The sequence below is a fragment of the Neophocaena asiaeorientalis genome, unplaced genomic scaffold (genome assembly GCF_003031525.2).
Source record: "Neophocaena asiaeorientalis asiaeorientalis breed wild unplaced genomic scaffold, Neophocaena_asiaeorientalis_V1.1 scaffold36, whole genome shotgun sequence".
Taxonomy (NCBI): domain Eukaryota; kingdom Metazoa; phylum Chordata; class Mammalia; order Artiodactyla; family Phocoenidae; genus Neophocaena; species Neophocaena asiaeorientalis.
In genome coordinates this window covers 6486990-6508184 of record NW_020174149.1, presented here as the reverse complement: position 1 = coordinate 6508184, position 21195 = coordinate 6486990, and the positions used below count along the sequence as shown (strand labels likewise).

Below are 21195 nucleotides of genomic sequence, written 5' to 3'. Positions count from 1 at the left end.
CATGCTCTCTTTATTCCTGAAGAGTCTCAAGCACCCACTTGGCAGTCATCAAACTCTGCACAATGACTAACCTTCACTAGTGGTTTCGTTTCAGCTCTGGGTAATCCCAGCCCCACACTACCCACCTCCTCCCCGCCAAATAGGCACAGTTGTGATCTTTCCCTGTGCACAATTAAGCTGGATCCATAAATACATACTTTACAATAAGGCTACTACCCTGGAATTTGGCTGAAGAATAGGGATATTGTCTGGTAAAATTATCTTTCTAACAAGCACATGTAGTTTTGCCTTTCAAGTTTCTCGAAGGTTTTAAATAGCCTTCAATTGCATCTAAAAACTTAAGTTTATGTTAAAATTACAGAAACATATCAAGAAGTTGTGCAGTCTTTGGGGGGGAGAATAAATTCAATTAAAAATTCTGTTCTGAATATGAATACGAGTGGACAAAACAGAAATGTCTCCTGCATTTTTAGGACCACTTTATGCATCTTTATATCTCACTGAGGACTCCTTACAGACTGCACATGGAAACTAAGAATTTCACAAGAGGAACATTCATGCCAAAAACAAAAACCAACTTTTAAAGTGAGAAAAGACACGTTCCCCTTCACCCTCCTCCATTCATTTCTTTCAAGGCACTAATTCATCTCGAATTCAAATGTACTTTTCTCTGAAAACTTATGTCAAATACCGTTTAACAGAACACGGACACAGACGCAGAACTTTGGAGCTGGAAGGGACTTCAGAGATCACCTGAGATTGGTTCCACGTGGGGAGGAGGGGCTTGTCACCCACCTTGTCTGCTCCCTTATTTTGAAATGAAGCCCAGATGCTTTAAGGGACTCGCTCAAGGTTCACCAGGATTAGCACTCAGGCCTCCTGACCTCCACCACATCATGCCGTTTCTTCCAAAAATTATCTCCCCCTTCCATCTCTGCCCAAAAAAGGCGAGAGGGGAGAAGATCCATAAAAAGTCATGATTAATTATATCCAAAACATGCATGAAATAAATAAACATAAACACCTTTCTGGTACGTGCCCCATGCCTCAATATGCACCAGCTGTATGATGGTCAAGACTGAGCCAGAGAAGTTTTAGAGCAGCCAAGAGTCGGGGATTACTCTCTCATTGGGCTGGCTCTCTAGTTGCGGAGGGCTTCGGCTAAGAACTATCTAATAATGCTGGATGGTTTCAGAAAGCATTCAGCACAGGCAGAGCATCATAGCACTAAATATATTTTATGAAACGCACAGAAGTGTGGTCATAATTTTCAAAACGTACAAGTCTCTCTCTCTCTGGGTACCCTGGATCGTTAGAACATTAAGAACACCATCGACTGTCCCTCTCTCCATTTATTTCATGTTAATTCCTTACTCACAAATATTAACTAGCTGTTTCTCAACAAATCAGTCCAGAAGTTTTCATCATCTCTCCCACAACTAGAGAATCTCATCTCGAAAATAATTCAAGAACACACAGGTTTGAAAGTTAGCACGGGATTAAGTTAATTGTCACGTGAAAGAGCAGGAAGTTAAAATTAACCGCTGTTAGCATTAACTGAAATAATAGGTGAAAGGCTGTAGCTGCTTTGGGGGATCATCATCTATTACTTTAAAAACCGACAGTATATTCTTAATAATAAACGCAATAGTACAACTCTTCCTACTCAGTTTGACAAACCAAAGGGTTTTCCAGGCATTTGCAATTCACCAGTTACACCCAAAAAGTCACCCCCACTCCCACTGTCACTTCACTTCGACCTTTTATGAAAAGACAACCGTTCTGAGCCATTTAAGAAGAGAAAGAGAGAGAATCCTCGTGGAAAATAATACACAGCTGTGATAATATCATGTTTTTTTTTAAATACCATAATATAGTTTTACTTTTAGTAATAAAAGATAAAAAAGGGGCGTCTGTGAATAATTAGAGATTGCAGTCTGAAGCCAGTTACAGTCACTGCAATTGATAATAAACTGAAAACCCCTTGAGAGCAGGTAAATGCTTTGCAACCCTGACCCCCTTGCTCTCACATTACTTAACTACCCTGCGGTTCTTGCATTACATCACCATTCAAGCGATTGGTTCCTGCATTTTAACTCTCTCCCTGTCTCCTCCGATTAGGATCGACACCGCAGCAAAGAAACTTCGCCCGAGTTTGCTTTCTCGCTTCGCTTTTTATTTGTGGCCCCTTATGCTCCAATCCCTCGGGCTCGCGCTGCTTTTGTATGTGTGTGTGTGTGTGCCCAACCCAGCCTCGGTTCAACTCATTCAGGTCGCTGTACTAGAACAAAAACTCTGATCCAAGTGAAAAGAAATGCCTCTTCGGGACCAGAAGAGGAGCGGAGGGGCTGGGGAAAGAGGAGAAGGAAGAAGAGGAGAAACAAAGACGGGCAGAAAGGGGAGAAGGGGGAGAGACAGAGGAGGAGGACGACGACGAAGACTCAAGAAAAGAAGGCGGTAGGGGCCCAAAAAAAAAAAATCTATAAAATCGGAAAAAAGAAAATAAAATTAAAAACAAACCTCATGGACATCACTGAGGCTGAATTCCCTCCTGAGGTGCAGAACATGAGAGCTCTGGAATGAGTGTGTGTAGAATTTGAGCCAAGGCTTAACTAGCCTGAGTGAGTCACATCCTTCCCACTTGATTCCAGGCCAAGCGATGATGTAATGTGCTGGCCCTTCTCTTGCGCCCAGCTCTGGCTCTCTCCCTCCGGCTTGCTCGCTCTCTTTCTCCTGGGCTCGCCCTCCTCCCCCTTCTCCTTTTTAGCTCAGTGCTGGTGAAGTCACCATTTAAATCTGGCAGAACTGAAGCAGAAACTTCAATGTAACCAAAACAGCCCCAGGCCGAGTTCCAGACTCAGGGAGCCTTAGTGGTGCAATTGCCCTTAGAAACGAGTAAACAGAGCCGGGAAACAGTACCGCCTGGGGATGGCCCAGCAGCTGCCTGGGACTCAGAGGGGGACCCGGAGTTCTACGGGCAGGGGTCCACTGGTTCCAATTTTCTTTTCTTTTTTTTTTTAATGCTGGTTAAAAAAAAAAGAAGAAAGTCCCTGAATTTGGTGAAAGGGAAATAACAGTGGAGACACAGGCAGAGGTGGAGACGAAGAGGTGGAAGAGCAGGTTGGAAGGATAAGCAGGAAAAACCAGGACAGGCCACCAGCGCAGGCTTTCTTCAGAACCAGGTGACACGTTTCCACGACCCACAGCCCTTTTTTTCCTGGAGCTGGATGGGATTTTCTGTTGCTCAGTGCCAACCACCAGCCCTCCAGAGATCTGTCGCATCTGACCTCCCTGTCAGCAAGGGCAAACCCACTCTGGGCCAAACACTCGCCTGCGTGTGGAGCCATCCAGAAGGGGGAATCACAGTCCCTGCTCGCTTGGCCCACGCTGCTGGTCGCTTTTATGTGCAGAAGGGAAAAGGACCCTCGTTGCAAAACACAGACCTCGTCTTCCTGAGATTAGCACTCCACTCTCAGGTGAGTCATTCGAAGAAGAGGGAGTTAGAATACGTTCACCCTCAAAATGAAGACAAGCTATGGGTCTCCCCCACTGGCTGGGGGAGCACTGGTGTGGGTGGGGCCATCTGTGAGGATACTGGGAGGGCAGCGTGTGTGTGTCTCTTTTGTAATGACAGAGCGAGGAAAAACAGCCTGGGGTGGTTGTGCGGGGGAGTCAAACATTATCCTTCACAAATGACAGTGAAGCCCTTTAAATGGCGGAATTCTACCCCTCACTTCACACCTCTCCTGCTCAGGACTTTACCTAGAACTGTCCAGACACTTGGCCGCTTTGTTAGCACAGCTTTTTAACTCTTTCTTCTCTCCGTTTTCTCGTCCCCTCACCCTTAATGTCTCCTTCAGAAAGAAAAGAAAAAGTAATTTTAAAAAATGGGAAGTTCGCTAGAATTTTTTTTTTTAATGCCACAAAAGCAGAAGAAAGGGGCTTCCCTGGTGGCGCAGTGGTTGAGAGTCCGCCTGCCGATGCAGGGGACACGGGTTCGTGCCCCCGGCCGGGAAGATCCCACATGCCGCAGAGCGGCTGGGCCCGTGAGCCATGGCCGCTGAGCCTGCGCGTCTGTAGCCTGTGCTCCGCAACAGGAGAGGTCACAGCAGTGAGAGGCCCGCGTACAGCCAAAAAAAAAAGCAGAAGAAAGGCATGGGGTTGCAATTGATTTTTTTTTCAAAAATAATCATCTATTGCTTCTCGTCATCTATTGCTTCTCGTCGCTTTTTGTGATCAGTGAGTTGACCAGGTGATACAAATGTTGGTCTCTTCGCATGTGGCCAAGCAGAAAAGATCCCAACTTCTAAACTCTGCTTTCAGAGAAATCTCTTAGCTTCTTAAAGATATCTGCTGCCAGGGGACAGGGCTGTTCATCTGAGTCCCTTGGAATTTCAATCAGAGCTTTAGGGACTATCACCAAACTCAGAGTGAAGAGTTAAAAAGCAAGTTTTGCCCAACAGTCTCCCGACCCTGGAGGCCGGGGTGGCGAAGAGCTTTCTCCAGCAGTCTGCCCTGGAGCATGAAATCCCCAATTGACGCTGATGCCACAGTTGCTCCAGTGACACCTTTATCAAGGCAGGCAGCTCTGAATTAGAGGTGATCAGCCGTAATTACAGCTGGCGCCACTGAAGCCTGTGGCCTGACAGCGGCAAATGTGGTTGTTATAAAGTTTGGTCCACCATGTCAGTGGCCTGTATAACTCACTTACGTCTGACTCGCCAAGCAGCTATTGATTTTTCTTCTGATGCAGGGAATAAATAAAACAAAATCTCCAATCGCTTCTACCACCCTTTCCACTTCAAGGCAGGATGATGAGATTTTATATAAATGACTTTCTCCTTTTTATAAGAGCCATTGACCATGCTGGTTAATATAAAGCTGAGGATTTTCACTTTCCCTTCTCCACTCCCTACAACTTGCCTTACTTTTCATATTTAAATGTTATTATTTTAGACATCAAAATGGATATGTGGTGCCGCTTTCCAAATTGACATCTTCCTGAACCACAAGGGGAAAATGCTCTCTAGGGGATTTTTTCTTAGACCCTGTCCCAGGGACTGGGTTAAGCTGCTAGATGGTGCTTTTTGTTTTCTCTTTTTTTTTTTTACTGAAGTAAGTAAAAGGGGCCCTGCGCTGTAGGTAAAGATTACATAAAGGTACCTTTCTTGTGCCTTCCTTGGAAAGTAACAAAGGAGATGGCAGTTTTGGCCAAAGCCAGGCATAGACCTCTCATGAGACACACCAGCATCTTTGCTCCTGCTGGGAGGAGGAAGAGGCCAAAGGTTCCAAGGCAGCGAGGGTGCCTCTGATCAGGGGGTGACGTGACCAATGGGTTCGGTGCTTCTAGCCAAACTCCGAGGGCCCTGTACCTGATGATGATGAGATGATGATGCCACTGGGCCAACAATGTGCAGGACACACTGACACTCTGATAAAACTTCTTTAGAGCACTGGCCGGAGTCAGAATTCAGAACATAAGTACCCTCCCCTTCCCCGCCATTCCAAATCAGGCATTCTCACTGGCTGATGGGCTTCTCCCCACCTGAAGAGAAAGCCTGCTTTCCTATTTCCCTTCCTGTGAGCAGCTAATGATAGAGAATATCCTGTTCCCAAAAGGAAATTCCCCTCCGACTCAAGAGCTTCCTTTTTCACCCATTTGGCCCTCTCGTCGTCTCTCCCCGCTAGCCCCCTCCATGTTCTAGTTGCTCTTCTGAATAAGGGGGGCTTTGAGGATCAGGGTTTTAAGACGCTGTAATTCCAGCGGGAGCCTTCTTAGAAGTAGCCCCTGGCCAACAGGCTAGGCCTCCAGATTAGCTGGCTTGCTCAGGAATGCTTACGACACCCTCCTTTCAGAACGTGTCCTCCTTGGGGAGAGGGTGGTGGGTACCGCGCAGCTGTTAGGTGTAACTCACATACTCGCAACTCCTGATGAAATGTTCGGCTCCGAAGAAGTGAAAACCTCTGAGATCTGAGCTCAGAGTTCAGAACGGATTTGGACTATCTCCAAAACAACCCACTAGAAAAGCACAACTTGGACTGCAGGACTGAAGAGCACAATAGCCAACTAAAGTAAATTTTGTGTGCCTGGGTGAATTTCTTAGCTCCAACACATTACGAAACACACAGCAAATATAAGAAATGATAACGATCCTTCCTAGACAGAGCTGATTTTTTTTTTCTTTTAAGTCTTAATTTATTTTCCTCAAGGAAAAGCATATCGTCTTCTTTCAGACGTTGTTTTTAAAATTTAACCCACGATTCCTACAGTCCCAGTGGAATTTGAGGGGCCAGATAATTTCAGAGTTAAATAAGCTCTAATGACTATCACATGTACCCGGCCATAAACCTAGTATTAAAAATTATTCAGAAAAAAAGTGGCATCTCTTCCTTTTTTAATTTATAATAACCATCCAGGTGGTTTTCTAAGGCCTCCTTTGCAAATTGCTTCCAGCGAACCTTCCGGTCACAGACCACTGCATACCCACATGGTGTCATTCAGCGTTCCCTTCAACTTGGGTGTCCCGTGTTTTCACAGTGGACAGAGGCTGAGGGGCTGCCTAGGTCAACCTGTGCAGCATGCTTCCTAAACTGTGTGCAAGCAGGATTCGCTGGTTTGGATGGCTAGGTCTGCTAGCGTCAGCTCTGGCACTCCCAGGGAGAAAGCAAGAGAGTGGTCAGCCATTGGTTACTTCTGTCTTGTACCTACTGTAATTCCTACATCCCAGCTCTGGCTCCAAGTACCCTCAGGCAACTTGCTGGCCTTCCTTGTGTCCAAACCTATTTTTGATATTCTGAAGTGGCAATGTTGAATGTGACAGACAAAGGAATGAATTTCTAATGATGAAGGCATCGGGAAGCCTTGGGGGTTATGTATTGGGAGGTTACGAGAGACCTTCGATCAGCCCTAAAATATTATCATCAATTCTGCCTACTCATAGTGTATTTTTCCCCCTAACTTCTCCATCTGTAAAATGTGAACGTCGTTGTATCACTCGAACGCATCACAGCTATCTGAAAAGCAGTTGCCGCTCAATGGACATTTGTTGGATAAATGAATGAGTGAATGAATAAATACACTCCAAGGTTCAGGCATTACCTTTTCCGTGAACACCTTGCTGGACTCCCAGGCTGGGGTAGAAGTGTCCCTTTCTCTGGGCTCCTGGATCAGATTCTACCGTAGCAATAAGCCACTTATGGAAAGTACCCATTCCATGCCTGTCTTCCTTGGGAGTCGTTAGCTTCTTCAGGGCAGAGAATGGGCTGCTCCATCTCAGTTCCCCTGGCTCTCAGCAAGCACCTGACTCGCACACAGTAGGTCTTCAAGGAATGCGACTGAACTCAGCGATGGCAGCACAGGCTGTTCAGTCTTCCCTGAATATGTTCCCTCCTAAAAGTCCTTTTCCCCTTTTCCATTCCTACACCTCTTCTGTGGCTTCCTTAAGATCTGGAGCTTCTAGAATACCTGGAATCATAATAATAATAAATACCAGAAAATGTATTGGTTGGCCTTGTCCATCCCTGCACTGTGTCATTTCTCCTCTGGGGGCCTTAGATTCCCCTTGCTTCCCTTTCCCAAAATCCACATGGCAGCGATGCCAGTATGAGCACCCTGAGGTTTTTATTATCAGAGCAGCTGACATTAGACTCTTTCCGCCAATTTCTTATATAAAGTATCCAGGGGAATTGAAACTCTAGGTGAGAGGAACTGGCATTCTCCTATTGGTTGGGGTGCTTCTCATATGGTTGCCGGGTCACCCTAAGGAAAGGGAAATTGCCACTGAGACTTACTCATCCCTAAAGAACGGTGGCGTCAGTTCTTTTTTTTTTTTTTTTCTGTTTTACTGTCTTACTGAGAAGTAATTGACATACATCACTGTTTAAGTTTAAGACAGCGTGAGGGTCTAATTTACATATATTGTAAAGTGCTTGTGTGGTGTCTGTTCTAACCAGCAGTTCCTACAACTCAAGGTTAGGACTACAGGAAGAACACAATGAAAATGGTGGAGGACAGGAGGTTCAAATGTCTGTGGGTAGAATTATCAACAGGATCAGAGGCTAATGGTGTTGCCAGACTGCACTGAATTCATGTTCTGGTCTTGAGCGGAGCCAGGACATGGCTGAACAGGACCGTCTGGGGAATGATCCTGCTGTGCTCAGGAGAGGTGGGCGCCTGACGGTGTGGGAGAAAGAGGCCTCTACCGCAGGCTCAGTAGATAACCTCGGTTAGGAGAGGTTATCTACCAAAGTCCCATTGTCCCTGTAGACAAAGTGTGGTGACTGGCCTCCTCTAGGGTGGAGCAAATGGGATGCCTAGGGTGCAAAATTTAAGGAGGCATGCACTCCTGGGGGCATTCAAGGGCAGGGCAACAACTGCACAACCTTGAGAGTGGGTGCCCCACTTGCCTCCTTGGTCCAGGCCTTGGGTGGTGAAGACGTACTGCTCTCTGTGTACTTCATGAGCACTAGCAGGGCTAGGCAAATGATATCAGGCGAGGCTCTGGGTCTACCCGGCCAGCTGGGGAGAAGTGGGTGATGCCTGCAACGGACTGGACTTTTCCTCGGAAGCATCACTTCCGTCAATCTTTCCTTCTTCTCAATTCCACGTCTTTTAGCTTGCCATTCTATTTTCCCCACTATAACTGTTGCTTGTGTGAAACATCAAAATTATGGCCTTGTCTACCCTCTCTGTTAAAATTTGCAGAAATTGATACTTTTCCTTGTTTTGTAGCTATTGTATGTCTCATTGCCACATATATATATATATATATACACATATGTAGACATACATATATATGAACATACATATATATGAACATACATATATACACATATATTTACATATACGTACAATAGCTGACTATATATATATGTATGTCCGGAGCCTGTGCTCCGCAACAGGGGAGGCCACAGCGGGGAGAGGCCGGCGTACCGCAAAAAAACAAAACAAAACAAACAAACAAAAAGTCAGAAACGGAGTTCCCCTCTCTCAGGTAACTGGATGGTGCTGCCTGCCTCACACCCCTCACCTGGTCTTCACCACCTCCTCGTCACACCCTGAAATCTCATCAGGGCCCACCTCCTGAGCCAACACTGCAAAGTTCATACCTACCGCTCTCCTAGAGCCCTCACGCTGCTGGTTTCCGAGGCTCCTTCTTTCTTGCTGGGTCTCCTCGTTTCACGGGGAGGAAAACATGTGCCTACCGGAACCTGACCATCATTTGCTGAGAATTCCTATCTGGGATGCTACCCCTTTGCATAATTTTAATTAAAACACTGGGTGTCTTCTTTGTAAATAGTGACCCCCAAATACTTTGCAGTTGCACAAAAAGGCTTTCTGAAAAAGAAGACTTAACTTGTTTGGATAATAGCCCTGAGAGTATACTCTTATTAGCTGTTTTCATTGTTAAACATTTTAAAATGAAAAAAACAAATGCAAAAGTAAGAATGAATTTGAAGAGGTTTTGAGGGTACTAGAAATAAAAAGGAAGGCTTAAACTTGGAAATTGTACTTGTGGTTGTTTTTCTTTTCACAGAGATTCCAGCTATAGGTTCTGTGTGTATTTAATAACTGACCTCCCCTTACTCTGAGGAGAGTTCCCCAGCACTGATTTATTCAGAGGGTTCTGAGAGAAGAATGAGCCCTCCAACACTTTTCCCTGGAGGGGATGAGAGGAATTTTTTTTTAACCCCAAACATGAAGCTCTGGGGTCTTCCAAATGAAATTATCTATGTTTTTATTAACAGAGCCCCTGAGTTAAAAAGTTGGTTTTGATAAGAGAGAATAAATGAAAGAGAAAACTGCTGACATAATATTTTGCTTTCCAAACCCGCTTCCACATTCTACTTTCCCTCTCAGGCTTGTATGTGACTCTGGTGTCTGTATTTACACCAGAAATCCCAGAGAGAAAGGTGCAGTTAATCATGCCTTATGCTGAAATTCAGATCTAGACCTTTAAGATGACAATCATAGTGACACTTTCATATGCACGGCTATGTGTTCCTGTCTTTCTAGACATGTAGCGCTGTACGATTCACAAATAACTTAGTCTTGTCCTCTCCATTCCTCTGAGAGAAAAAGTAGATGCTATGATGTCCAAGGGGTCTTTAGGTTTGGAGGTAAAAGATCCTAAATTTCTCATTCTCCATAGCTTTAGAATTCCTCTGACATTAATAGAAATAGGAAAGAATGAGAGACTCAAGTACCATCTGGGCCAATCTGAGTTCCCAATGTTCCCACCCAAACTGGAAAGCATGCTTTTAAGTTGGTGCTGGAACATGCTTTTCTGGTGCAACAATCCTCCTTGAGAATCTCATAAAAACTGGGAACCCTCCTTTTAACCATGGACCCCAGGTTAAAAATCCCCAAGAAAAAAGCATGCTCTCTTTGTATTAAACTTAAGCTATGCCCCTTTTACAGGGAAAGAAAAGCAGGCAGGCACAGATGAATCTCAATGCTTTGAAGGCTAACCCCCAGCCAGGTACTATAACCAACCAGCAGACCGGGGTGTTTTTCTAGTTCAGTGGTTTTTAGATTTGGTGTACCTGAGACCAGATTAAAATGCAGATTCCCAGGTGCTGCCTCAAAGATTCCAACAGCCAAGGTGGGGCCTAAGTATATGTATTTTTAAGCAAAACGCCCCAGATTTTGATGCTACTGATCCATAGACCACACTTGAAGAAGACTGAATTCTATGTGGTCATCCTTGGTCCCTGAAATAGTACAAGCAAATAAACTAACTAAATAAAAGAAAACAAACCGAAATACCTGTGTATTCTCCCTGCTGTTCAGGCTCTCAAGGAGCTGTGATTTTCTTTCAGCTTTTTTTTTTTAAGGTAAAAAGCAGAATAATCTGCCCTAAAATGATCAAGTCTTTAAAAACCAGCTTTCCCAAAACAGGATGCCTAAAAAGGATGAAAACAAAACATATGTGTTCACAGTAACACAACGCCATCTAAACAGTCTATGGAATTATGGTCTCCAGGACCCCCGATAAGATTAGGGTTTCCTGACCTGTGGCTGGTGTAGCAAGGCATTTCTCTCCTATGTTTACTATCAATGCTTCCAGATGTTTACTTTGCAATATTCCCAGTCTCCTAATGACAATCACAGGGAGGGTACCTTGGGGAGGGGAAGGAAATATTAGTGGTAACTGACGAGTGTACTGCATGGTGCCAGCCCACCACAACTTTGGCATAACTTGGTTATCTTCTAGAACTTTAATGGAACATCCAACAGTGGTCCTGGTTCGGTATACAACAGAATGCTACAGATTTCTGCACAGGGTCCCCTTCTCTGGGGTTCTTTTCTTTCTCCAAAGGATCTTATCAACGTTTTTCAGAAGTCTTTTATTTTTAACCTCAAAAAGTGCCAGTCCATCCACAGACCCAAAAACAAGAGTGACCGATAAAGGGGAATGAGGATTATGACCTGTGAGTCATCAAGGGCTGCATCTACTGCTAAGTGGGAATTAAGTGTCTGAATTACAATGATGGTCCTTGTAATTTCTTTTGGACCAACTCTCTGTCATATTAATATGGTCACAGCGCCATTGAAACAGCTATTGAAATAGACACCACACACCCAAGCAGGCGGCAGACAAAAGGAAAAACCTTGGGAGGTGCCAAATGTATGGGAAATAATGCTGCAACAGGGGTAGCAATGCTCTAAGAGATAAAGGGCAGTGAACATCAAAAATAATGATGGCTATGCCAAAAGCAAAGAGGTCTCTCAAGCATTTCTTTGGTCACTTACTACCCTTCTAGTCAGGGGCCATCCTACCCCTTTCATTCTGACACTTGTTGAAGCTTTTTACATCCATTTACTCAGAGGAGCTTCCTGCTGACAAAAGAGGAAGGCTTCCAAGATTTGGGGAATGAAGAGATACTGATCGTTATTAATAACTCTCATCTTTGAATGAAATAGTTTGGGAGGAGCCATCTTCTTTAAAGTTCTGGATACTTTCAGAAATGAATACTCTATAATTGCCAGCAAACTGCGCTTTCCATTTGGTGAAAAAAAATCCTTCTTGTTGATTTCTCATAGTCCAACCCAGAGTCTTCCCTGTCTCAAATCTGAGATGCCTTTGTGTGTGAGAGCGCATGTGCACCTTATTTCAAACTGAAACAGTATCCTCCATGCAAGGTTGCATAGGGTAGCACAATTTTGCAAGGTTAGATGGTTTTGAGCCTGGAAGGCCCCATAACTCAGTCTGGGGCAGCTTCATTTTAATTTGTCAAAAGTTTCTGTTATTTTAACAAAGGCTATTTGGTGTTACCGGATATCTCTTGGCCTGGCCAAACCTCAGCAAAATTGAGATCCTTTTGTTTCTCCCTCGTCTCCTCTTTCAATATCTCCGTCTACATTTCTTGATGCCCTTTTGTTCTTAACTGGTTTCAAGTCATCTCACAAAAGATTTTAGCTGATAAAGGCGAATTTGTGGCATAGTATAGACTGAGAACTCAAGGAAATGCAAAGCCATAAGGTCTTAGGATGGTACTGGAGGCACCAGTACAGAAAATGGGAGGGAAGTGTATCGGTAGAAGGATGCTGCCCTTAGGTTCTTAGGTTCTAGGTTTCAGAGACACAGCAGAAAGCAAAACCAACAAGGTCTCAGACTTCAGGGAGACAGCATTCTAATGGATGGAAAGAGATGATAAACTAGTAAACAAACAAATAAATAATTACAGATAGTGAGAACTCCTACAAAGTAAATAAAACCTGGTGATGAGATGGGATACTGGGCGTGGTGAAGTCTTTCAGATAAAGTGTTCGGGGAAGTCTGCTCCAAAGAGATGACATTTTACCTGAGAATCAAATAAGGACATACAGAGGTGTAGGTATAGATATGGGAGAGAAAGTGTGCAGAGAGAACAAACTGGACTGATGTGCTAAGACAGGAAAGGACTGTATGTGTTCCCTGCAGGGAAAGAAAGAAGGCCACCAGGGAAAGAGAAGGAGAGTGGAAAGAGAGAACCTGGGAGAGGTAGGTAGGGGTCTTGCAGACCACAGCAAAAAGTTTCTATTTTATTTTAAGGCAGAGAGAAGCCATTGGTAAGTCTACAGAAGGGACTGCCATAATCCAATTTGTATTTTTAAGAAGTCGCATTAATTGCTGTATGGAAAATGGACCGTCAGAAGGTAAGAATTCAAGTTTGGGGAACGGTTGAGAGATTTCGCAATAGTCTGGAGGAGTGGCGATGGGGACTTGCGCTAGGCTGGTAGCAGAACACGTGGGTGAGAAGACCGCAGAGCCAGGAGAGACTGAGGTGAAGCCAGCAGCACCTGTGTGGCCACAGGAGCAAGGAAGAGGAGGCAAGGAGGACTCCACATTTTTGACCCGATCAAGTGGGTAAATGCTGTTGCTATTGACCTTGATGACCTTGATGAAGAAGACTGGTATTGTAGATGACTTGCAGAGGGGGGAGACTTTTGCTCTGGACAAGTTAAATCTGAGATGTCTAGTGACATACAGATGGAAAAATCAGGAAGGCAGAGGGGTAGGAACATCTGAGCTCAGCAGGGCAGTTAGGGCTGAAGACATCCATTGGGCATCAATTCCAATGCATTATCTCGAAAGCCACAGACTGGGTAAGTCTCAGAACTGAGTCATGCAGGCCGCTCTTACAGAAAGAGGAGGGCAGAGAAGGATCAGTTAGTGAGGTAGGAGTAAAATCCAGGAAGGAGGCAGGGGAGAGCCCTGAAGTCAGTATAAGTACAATAGTCACTTCAGATGACCAAGGAGTACAAATTTACTGAGAATCATCTATCCAGTCCCTCCTGTGGCTGTGCTCTGCCTAGGAAAAGATGAAAAGGCAACAGAGTCAGCTGACTGAGGGAATCAGCTTCCTTTGCCCTATCACCTTCCTGCAAGCACTCTACCCCTTCTCCCCAGGCTTGTAAATATCAAGAAAGAAATTACTCTAATGCAGAGAATTTGAAGATTTTATTTGCCAGCAACAAAAGATAAGGAGCTTTAAAACAATTCTACATGGGGCCAAAGCTTTTAGATACCCTCTGCCTGGGTACTTTCCCCTTTACAATTCACTGTTCTTGAATGAGTTAAAACATGGCTCTAACACTCAGATAAATATGTGTAGTTTTTATTAGCAAGAGATAAACTTCCTGTCAACAGAGGCTTCTGCTTTACCCATTACCATTTTTGAGATTTAGCAGAAATGATAAAACTGAAATTATCCATGAGCTTTAGATGGAGAACGTCTTTTGCCTCAAAAGCTAGGGAACAAGATTAAAAAGAAAATCCTAAGACATGTTTTGAAACAACAAACTTTACTGTATGTGATTTTAAAACCTCTAAGACATTTCTCACTTGGAGATGGTCCCAGGTCAGTTTGGGAATGTGGGCTGCCCAACAGGTTGTAAGAGGCTGCTTTCCAGCAGATGTTTTCTAAAGAAAACAAATATCCTGGGACACGTTTTAAAATGGGGAGGTCCTTTGCAATGTGTGATACTATTCATTCTATTAGACCTGGAGGCCCTGGATTGTTTTAAAAAATGGAGACACTTGAGAAATTTACCACCCCAAATTTCAAAAACCAAATAATACATCTTAAAATTGGAAAGTTAAATTGTGGATGTTTTTATGAAAATCCTTATGTTGTTCCAGGTAAATCCAAATTTTCCTAAACAGTAGTGGCATTGGGTTTAAATAAATCTGTCCCTCCTCTGCAGATGACCTATACTGACTTAGAAAGAGCAATGGAGGGGAAGGATGGGGGGTGGGGGGTGGGTCTTGGGGTGCAGGAAGCCAAGGTAACTGTGAGTCTAAGGGTTACAATGTTTAAATGTGGGAGAAAAGCAGGGAAATATCCTAAAATTTTCAAAGCATTGTTAACACAACCTCATAAGGTGTTAGACCATGAAGATTCTAAAGACCAACTTTCCTCATTATGCAGGTGAGAAAAGTGAAGTACAGGAAAGGGTCATAAGCTCAAAATCACCCCAGGCCCCTGTGCCTATTTCAGAGCTCTTTCTACTACACCCTGGGCGAGAGGCCTGGTATCTCTGTGTTGTGGAGAGACAGTCTCATTGTGTGATCTTCCTTAATTCGTTCTTGGCTTTGGGCTCTTGCGAGGGGAGGCTGTGCTCTGAACAAGATGTCAGCTGAGGGGCATTGGAAATGGCCCACTGATTCAACAGCTGGGGCCCAGGGCATTTCCCCTTAACTGAGTCAAGACGGACAGTCTCTGTCAATCAGAATTTGTCAGGGCCTATTTCATAGCGCATTATTAAATGCCCTGATGTTTTTGTAACCAATAAATGCATTATGAACAGGACACTTTTCCTGCAGTTCTGTACAACATCCTGGCTCTGTTCTTAGAAGTGGATGAAAAGCAATAGGGACTCTGGCCACAATCATGCCAATTTATATGTTACAAAGTAATTGTTACCTCATTTAATCATCCTAGAACTTTTCTCAAGGAGAAAGCTGAGGTCAGAAAGGTATAAGGACTAGACCAAGAGCACAGTTACTAACTAGATCCCAGGACCTCTAAGTGTGGTGTTTTTTCCATAATATAATTTTTCTGGAAAACTATTAATTTTTCATAATATAATTCCATAATATAACTTGTCTGGCCTCCTGGATGTATGTTTTTTAATTTTGAAAAGTGATTTTTGTATTTGGTTAGCTGGGGTGGTCGGAACTCTTGTTTTTTCCCATTCATTATGTTGGTTTTTTTTTTAATTGTGGTAAAACAGATATAACATAAAATTTACCATTTTAACCTTTTTTAAATGTACACTTCAGTGGCATGAGGTACATGGTTGAACTTTGGAGGTAGAAAAGAATAGGGAAGTGTAATAATAATTATTATAAACATAAAAACTAATCAGTAAATCCTTACTACATGCCGAGCAATGTGCTAAAAGCGAACCTGCAATTTCTCACTAAATAAACGCAAACCTTGCTTCAATTCTCATCCCTCTTTTACAGATGAATAAAGTTCAGAGAGGTAAAGTAACTTGCCCAAGATCCCACAGCTGGCACGTGGCAGAGACAAGTCCCAAACCCAGGCACTTGATTGATGTATTCCCACTCTAATCCACTACACCTTGTTGCTTTTCCTTTGGGGTCGCTGTTAAACAAAACAAGAACCGAAAGGCTCAATTCTTTTTTCTTGGCTTCATTATCTGGTTTGAACCCTCACATGTAGACTGGCAACTGAGTAACCCAAGTGTTACCAGAATTTAAGAAGAAGTATTGGAGACAGGGAAGAAGACCGAAAGTCTCTTGCTTGTCTCTTGACAATCCGCAAAATTAGGATTGCTCTCTTCTAGTTGAAGCTAGCGACATCTAAGGTACCCAAACTATGCTTATGCTAAAGCTAGTTGTAAGAGAGCCTCCGTTTTTTGAGAAGAGATCATGGAAAGCAGGAAACATATTTCTAAATAGGAAGTGTCTGTATTCATTTTGCAATAAATGTCACTAAATAACTCAAGCAAACTAGTACACATTTTGGGATAAGAGATTGTTGTAGGAAATGTAATTATAACTTCATCAACAAAGCAGGCTGTTATAGACTGATGGAAAACATACATGCACACCATATAAATATGCACACACCTGTGTATTTCTATATTAGCAAACTCCTGTTGTCTTGACTTGTATAGATATGTCCTCTCATGCTTTTGAGATGGCACATGGGAAATAGGCAGAATTAGAAACAAACTTTGGACAATTACCTCATATAAGCTACTCTGGGTACAAGTATTCGTGGATGAAATATGTTTATATTATGTTTGGATAAACTATCAGCTTCTCTTAATCTGCATTAATGACTACAAAAATATTTCCAGTGACAGAAACACGGTAGCCCCTAGAATCCCAAACTCAGATACATGGTCTTAATGGAGAGGTACACTTAAAATCACCTATTAAAAGGCAGTGAACTCAAATAAGCCTTTTTCAAATTCTGTGCTAACTGGTCTTAAAAACGTTTTACTTTCCATCACATGCAGCAAGAATATTCAGAGTGACATCAAGGGAAGGGGATGGCGGGACAACTGGTACAGAAAGCAAGAAAAGAAGCCCCCAGAAGCTGGGAGTCCTTCGTGATCTGATGCCTGAGTCCCCAGAGCCGCCCTTGGCTTCCAGCTGAGAGGTACATCCTTACGGCGGGCACAGGAAGAAGCAGACCCCAGGAGCAGGTGAAATTACAGAAACAAAGATTCTTGACACAGGAAGCAGACTTCCAGAGCTTACAGCAAAACAACAAATGCTTTACTTCTCTTCTAGGAGCCACAACAAAACCATGCCCTGATGGCCCAGATGTGAGGGTCCTGTGTTGGAGATAAAGTCCCATAGTGTTTTATTGTTGTTTCTTTTTATTTTGAAATAATTTCCAATTTTCAGGAGAGTCACAAAGATAATATAGAGCCTTTCCGTACATTCTTCATGGAGCTTTCCCTAATATTCACATCTTATTTAACCCTGGCACATTTATCAAAACTAACACCGGTTTGATACTGTTAACTACAGACTTCATCACTTTTTTCACTAATTTTTCTTCTTTCCCAGGATGCCATCATAATGGGGCTTTCATAATTTTATTTCCTTGCTCAAAAACAAGCTTTCACGTGTTCACTGAAGTAAACTGTTCGTCAGTTATTTGGTTGCAGCCTATATTTTTAGAATCATCTGCCACTATTCACCAGCATAAATTCTATAAGGTTTGTTTGGAGCCAGACTGGACATGTTTGCTTTCTCTCAACACAGTCTCTCCTGATCTTTCCTACACCTACGACTTTGCTCACACTGTTCCTTCTACTTGAAACATTTTCCAGGACTCATGGTTCTATCCCTTCTTTAAGGCTCAAATCACGTGCTTTCTACTTCAAGAAAGCATTCCTGGTGCCTCGTGTCAGACGTGTTCTTTCTGGCCTAAGGATCTCTGGTGGGTGGAATTGGTGCATTTCTTGCGCTACACACTGGGAAGGGTCCCACCAAATGGGACATCAGAGCAGGGCAGGGTGGAAGGCCAAGGCCTGGGCAGCTGAGGTCAGTAAGAAAGGAGACCCTGACCCCTGGAAGAGGGAGGTAACAGGAGTCCCTAGATGTAAGTATTGCTGTGAATTTGGGGAAAAAACTTCACACGCTCACCCACTGGTAAAACCCAATGCCTTCGAGTGCTTGAGGCATACCGATAGAATGTGGTTCCAATATAGACTGAAATCATATCATAAAAATAATATAGAAAGAGTAAGTTATTTCCTACATTCCATTACTCTAACTGGAATAAAGCCTGTTTTCACCCAAACTCTGTTTAGAGGAAAACCTAACTCTTTGTAAACATTTTTGTTCCAATTTTTGCATTTAGTCCTTTCCTTATGATACTAAAGACTGTAATAAGTAATTTTTTCTTTTGTAGCCATGCTTTAGGGGAAAACATATAAGTATTACTGACTATAGCAATTGTTTCATACCTCCGTAATTCTACATTCAGATTTGCATAATTACAATGGAATTTTGTATAGTAACAATATACAATAAACATGATTACTAAAAAAATAAATAAAGTTTGACATATCCAGAGATGTTTTCAAAACCCAGAAAATGGAAAGGAATGTATGACGTGACCCCTCATATTGTAATGCAGAATGTTGATCTTTTTTCTGCAAATGAAAAGATGTGATATGCTTTTTATTAGTTTTCTTATATACCTTTTAGCATTCAGTTAGCAAAGAAATTTAATAAAAACTGAACAGTATAAAGTGAGATTACGCATTAGACCTAGGAAGGGAAACTTCATGAATTTTCTTTACATACCCTCACAATGAATTCTGAAACAAATAGAGTTTATAATAAAGATTAAAATATGGTATAACCTGACTGTAGAGCATTTTATGAAAAAGTTTGATTTTTTTATATGACTATGCAATATCCAAGGCTGGGGAAATTATGCAAGGAGACATATAATTAACTTAAATGTGACTAAAAGGCAGACATGCAGTTTTTGAACCTTTAATTATCTTATTCACTGTAACTTCTTCTTTTTAAAGGCAAAACAAAAGTTTAGAAAAATCTATTAATAATAATTGAATATTCACCACTTGTAGTTTTTTAAAAGTCTAACACATCCTTCAAATAAAAGTATAAACATGGACTAATTTCAACTCCATTGAACAGATATTTGTTTTTGTTTCCTGGGCTTTGTCATCTTAAGGAGACAGGCTGGATGTGACTTCAAAAACAACTGTATAGAAAAATGTTTATTTTATTTGCAAACTTAGAAATATTTTGCAAGTTTACAAATAAACAGAACAAATTCTTCTCTTATGTAGCACTGAGAAGGTTTTTTTTTAACTGTTTCATCTTTTTTCTTTTCTTTCTTTATTATTTTTTATATCATCCAATGGGATTTACTTAGAAAATGATTCCTATCCCAAAGAAAATATTTAGGCAGATTTATTCATATCCTTGGTTTAATGTGGATAGAAGCAGCCTAAGCATATTTCATTGAAGAAAGGAAATATTGCCACAGTTCCTCTTACATATTAACAAGTGCTTTATACTCCAAAAAGGTCAAAACACTCTATATCTTTAAGAATTTAAACATCCTCAAAACAGCAGCTTCTAGACAGGAACACAGTAGTATTTTAACTGCCAACAACAAAGCTTGATGGTAGTTTCAAGCAACTAGAAGGGCAGGGAAAGTGCTTACAAGAACACACACTAAGGACTAGTATCCTTGATGGCTCTGGCTGGCATTGCAGTGGTCACCCTGGGACTGATCAGGTCCACCCAGTGACAGCATACATCTGAGAACTTTCAGATGTGGCTGTGCAAATCATCTGGGTTTGTCTAGAATGGATCTTCTGGGGGCAAGTCAGAACTTTCTACAAGATCCCAAGAGCATCAATCCTTGTTTCACTCTCCACATTAAAGGAGATCTCCAAATCTTGTTGCTGGTGACCCACTCGATCTAAGCAAAATTGATGGCAACCAGGCCCCAGTATACAGTCAAATAATTAGGGGCATCTTTGTGAGTTTCTTGAAATGGGATCTGGCCTGCAATGGATCACTTCTCTCCACCTTCTGCCGCTCCCTTCCTTTTCCTCCTCCCTTTCTCTGGGCCACTCCTACACTGCCTTTTACTTTAAATTACAAAAAAAATGTTTTAAAGCAAAAAAAGAGGCTTTGGACCGATTCTCGAAAAAGCTCCACCTGCATATATAAAGGACCTGTTAATGCCAGGAAAGGAAAGTGATTTGGGACTGACTCAAGGCAGGGAACTACCCACTGAATCATCGCTGACAGAGTTTCTTTGGAGGTCTCCAGGGTTTCTTTGGAGGTCTCCCGTAAGAACACCGACCTAGCCCAGCCCTGTTCAGCTTACGAGAGCTTAACTGAAGGTGGTATGGCTGCCAGACACATTACTCATTGGGGATATTGAGTCATATACGTTTAGAAAGGGTGGGCACAGAACATTAAATATCCCTAAGGTGTTTGCAGCTGGAATGAGCTGCTGAGCCACAGAATGATGGAGCTCGACTTCTAATTCTGGGTCTAAAGTGCACACCTAATCTTCATCACACTCGTTTCTTGTTTATGACCTAAACTTTTGGCAAACTGCCCCTTGTAACAGTGTTCACACATTTCCAAATAAGAATGTTTACTATTTTTTGAGAGGTGGAAATGACAAAAGAGAGCCCAAAGTACATTTCCTTAGACAGTTCAGACCATTTGATCCATCCTGGGTGGAATGTCCTTTACTTGGGATTTTGTGTATGTTTAAGCTGTAAGAAACATTCTTTGTTCTTCCTTGTGCTTTAGACCTGCCTCTTAATTCTACTTGGGTAAGTTAACCTCAGAAGTTAGATCATGTCCACAGTAACGTGCATGAAATTCTATCACATACTTCTGTCTTGCTCTCCATTCAGGTTGAATGCAATCTTTGAATACTGGCTTTGCAAGGCGAGGAATAAATCTATCTTTTCTTTCAACCACTGTTCGCTAAGACTTTATCGGTTCAAGCCATCCCCCCACCATATCCTTCCCAAATTCCTCTTTCTTATCAAAAGAAAAAAAAATTGATAGCGCTTGCTTGTCTGTTTTTTCCCTCTACCTTCTTTATAAAGTTCCTAAATACGTTCTTTCAAGTTTCATTTAAACTGGGGCATTTGGTAAGTTGATAGTTACAGCATGCTCACAGCTGTGGGAAAACTAACATTAA

The 21195-nt window shown here is 42.5% G+C and overlaps 1 protein-coding gene and 1 pseudogene across 1 annotated transcript in view; one reads left to right on the top strand and one right to left on the bottom strand.

The window, feature by feature from the left end:
- Positions 1 to 21195, bottom strand: part of CREB5 (cAMP responsive element binding protein 5) — a 407122-nt gene that overhangs the window by 129885 nt on the left and 256042 nt on the right. The gene's annotated exons all lie outside the window — the stretch shown is intronic.
- Positions 1 to 21195, top strand: part of LOC112406252 (40S ribosomal protein S2-like) — a 75417-nt pseudogene that overhangs the window by 657 nt on the left and 53565 nt on the right.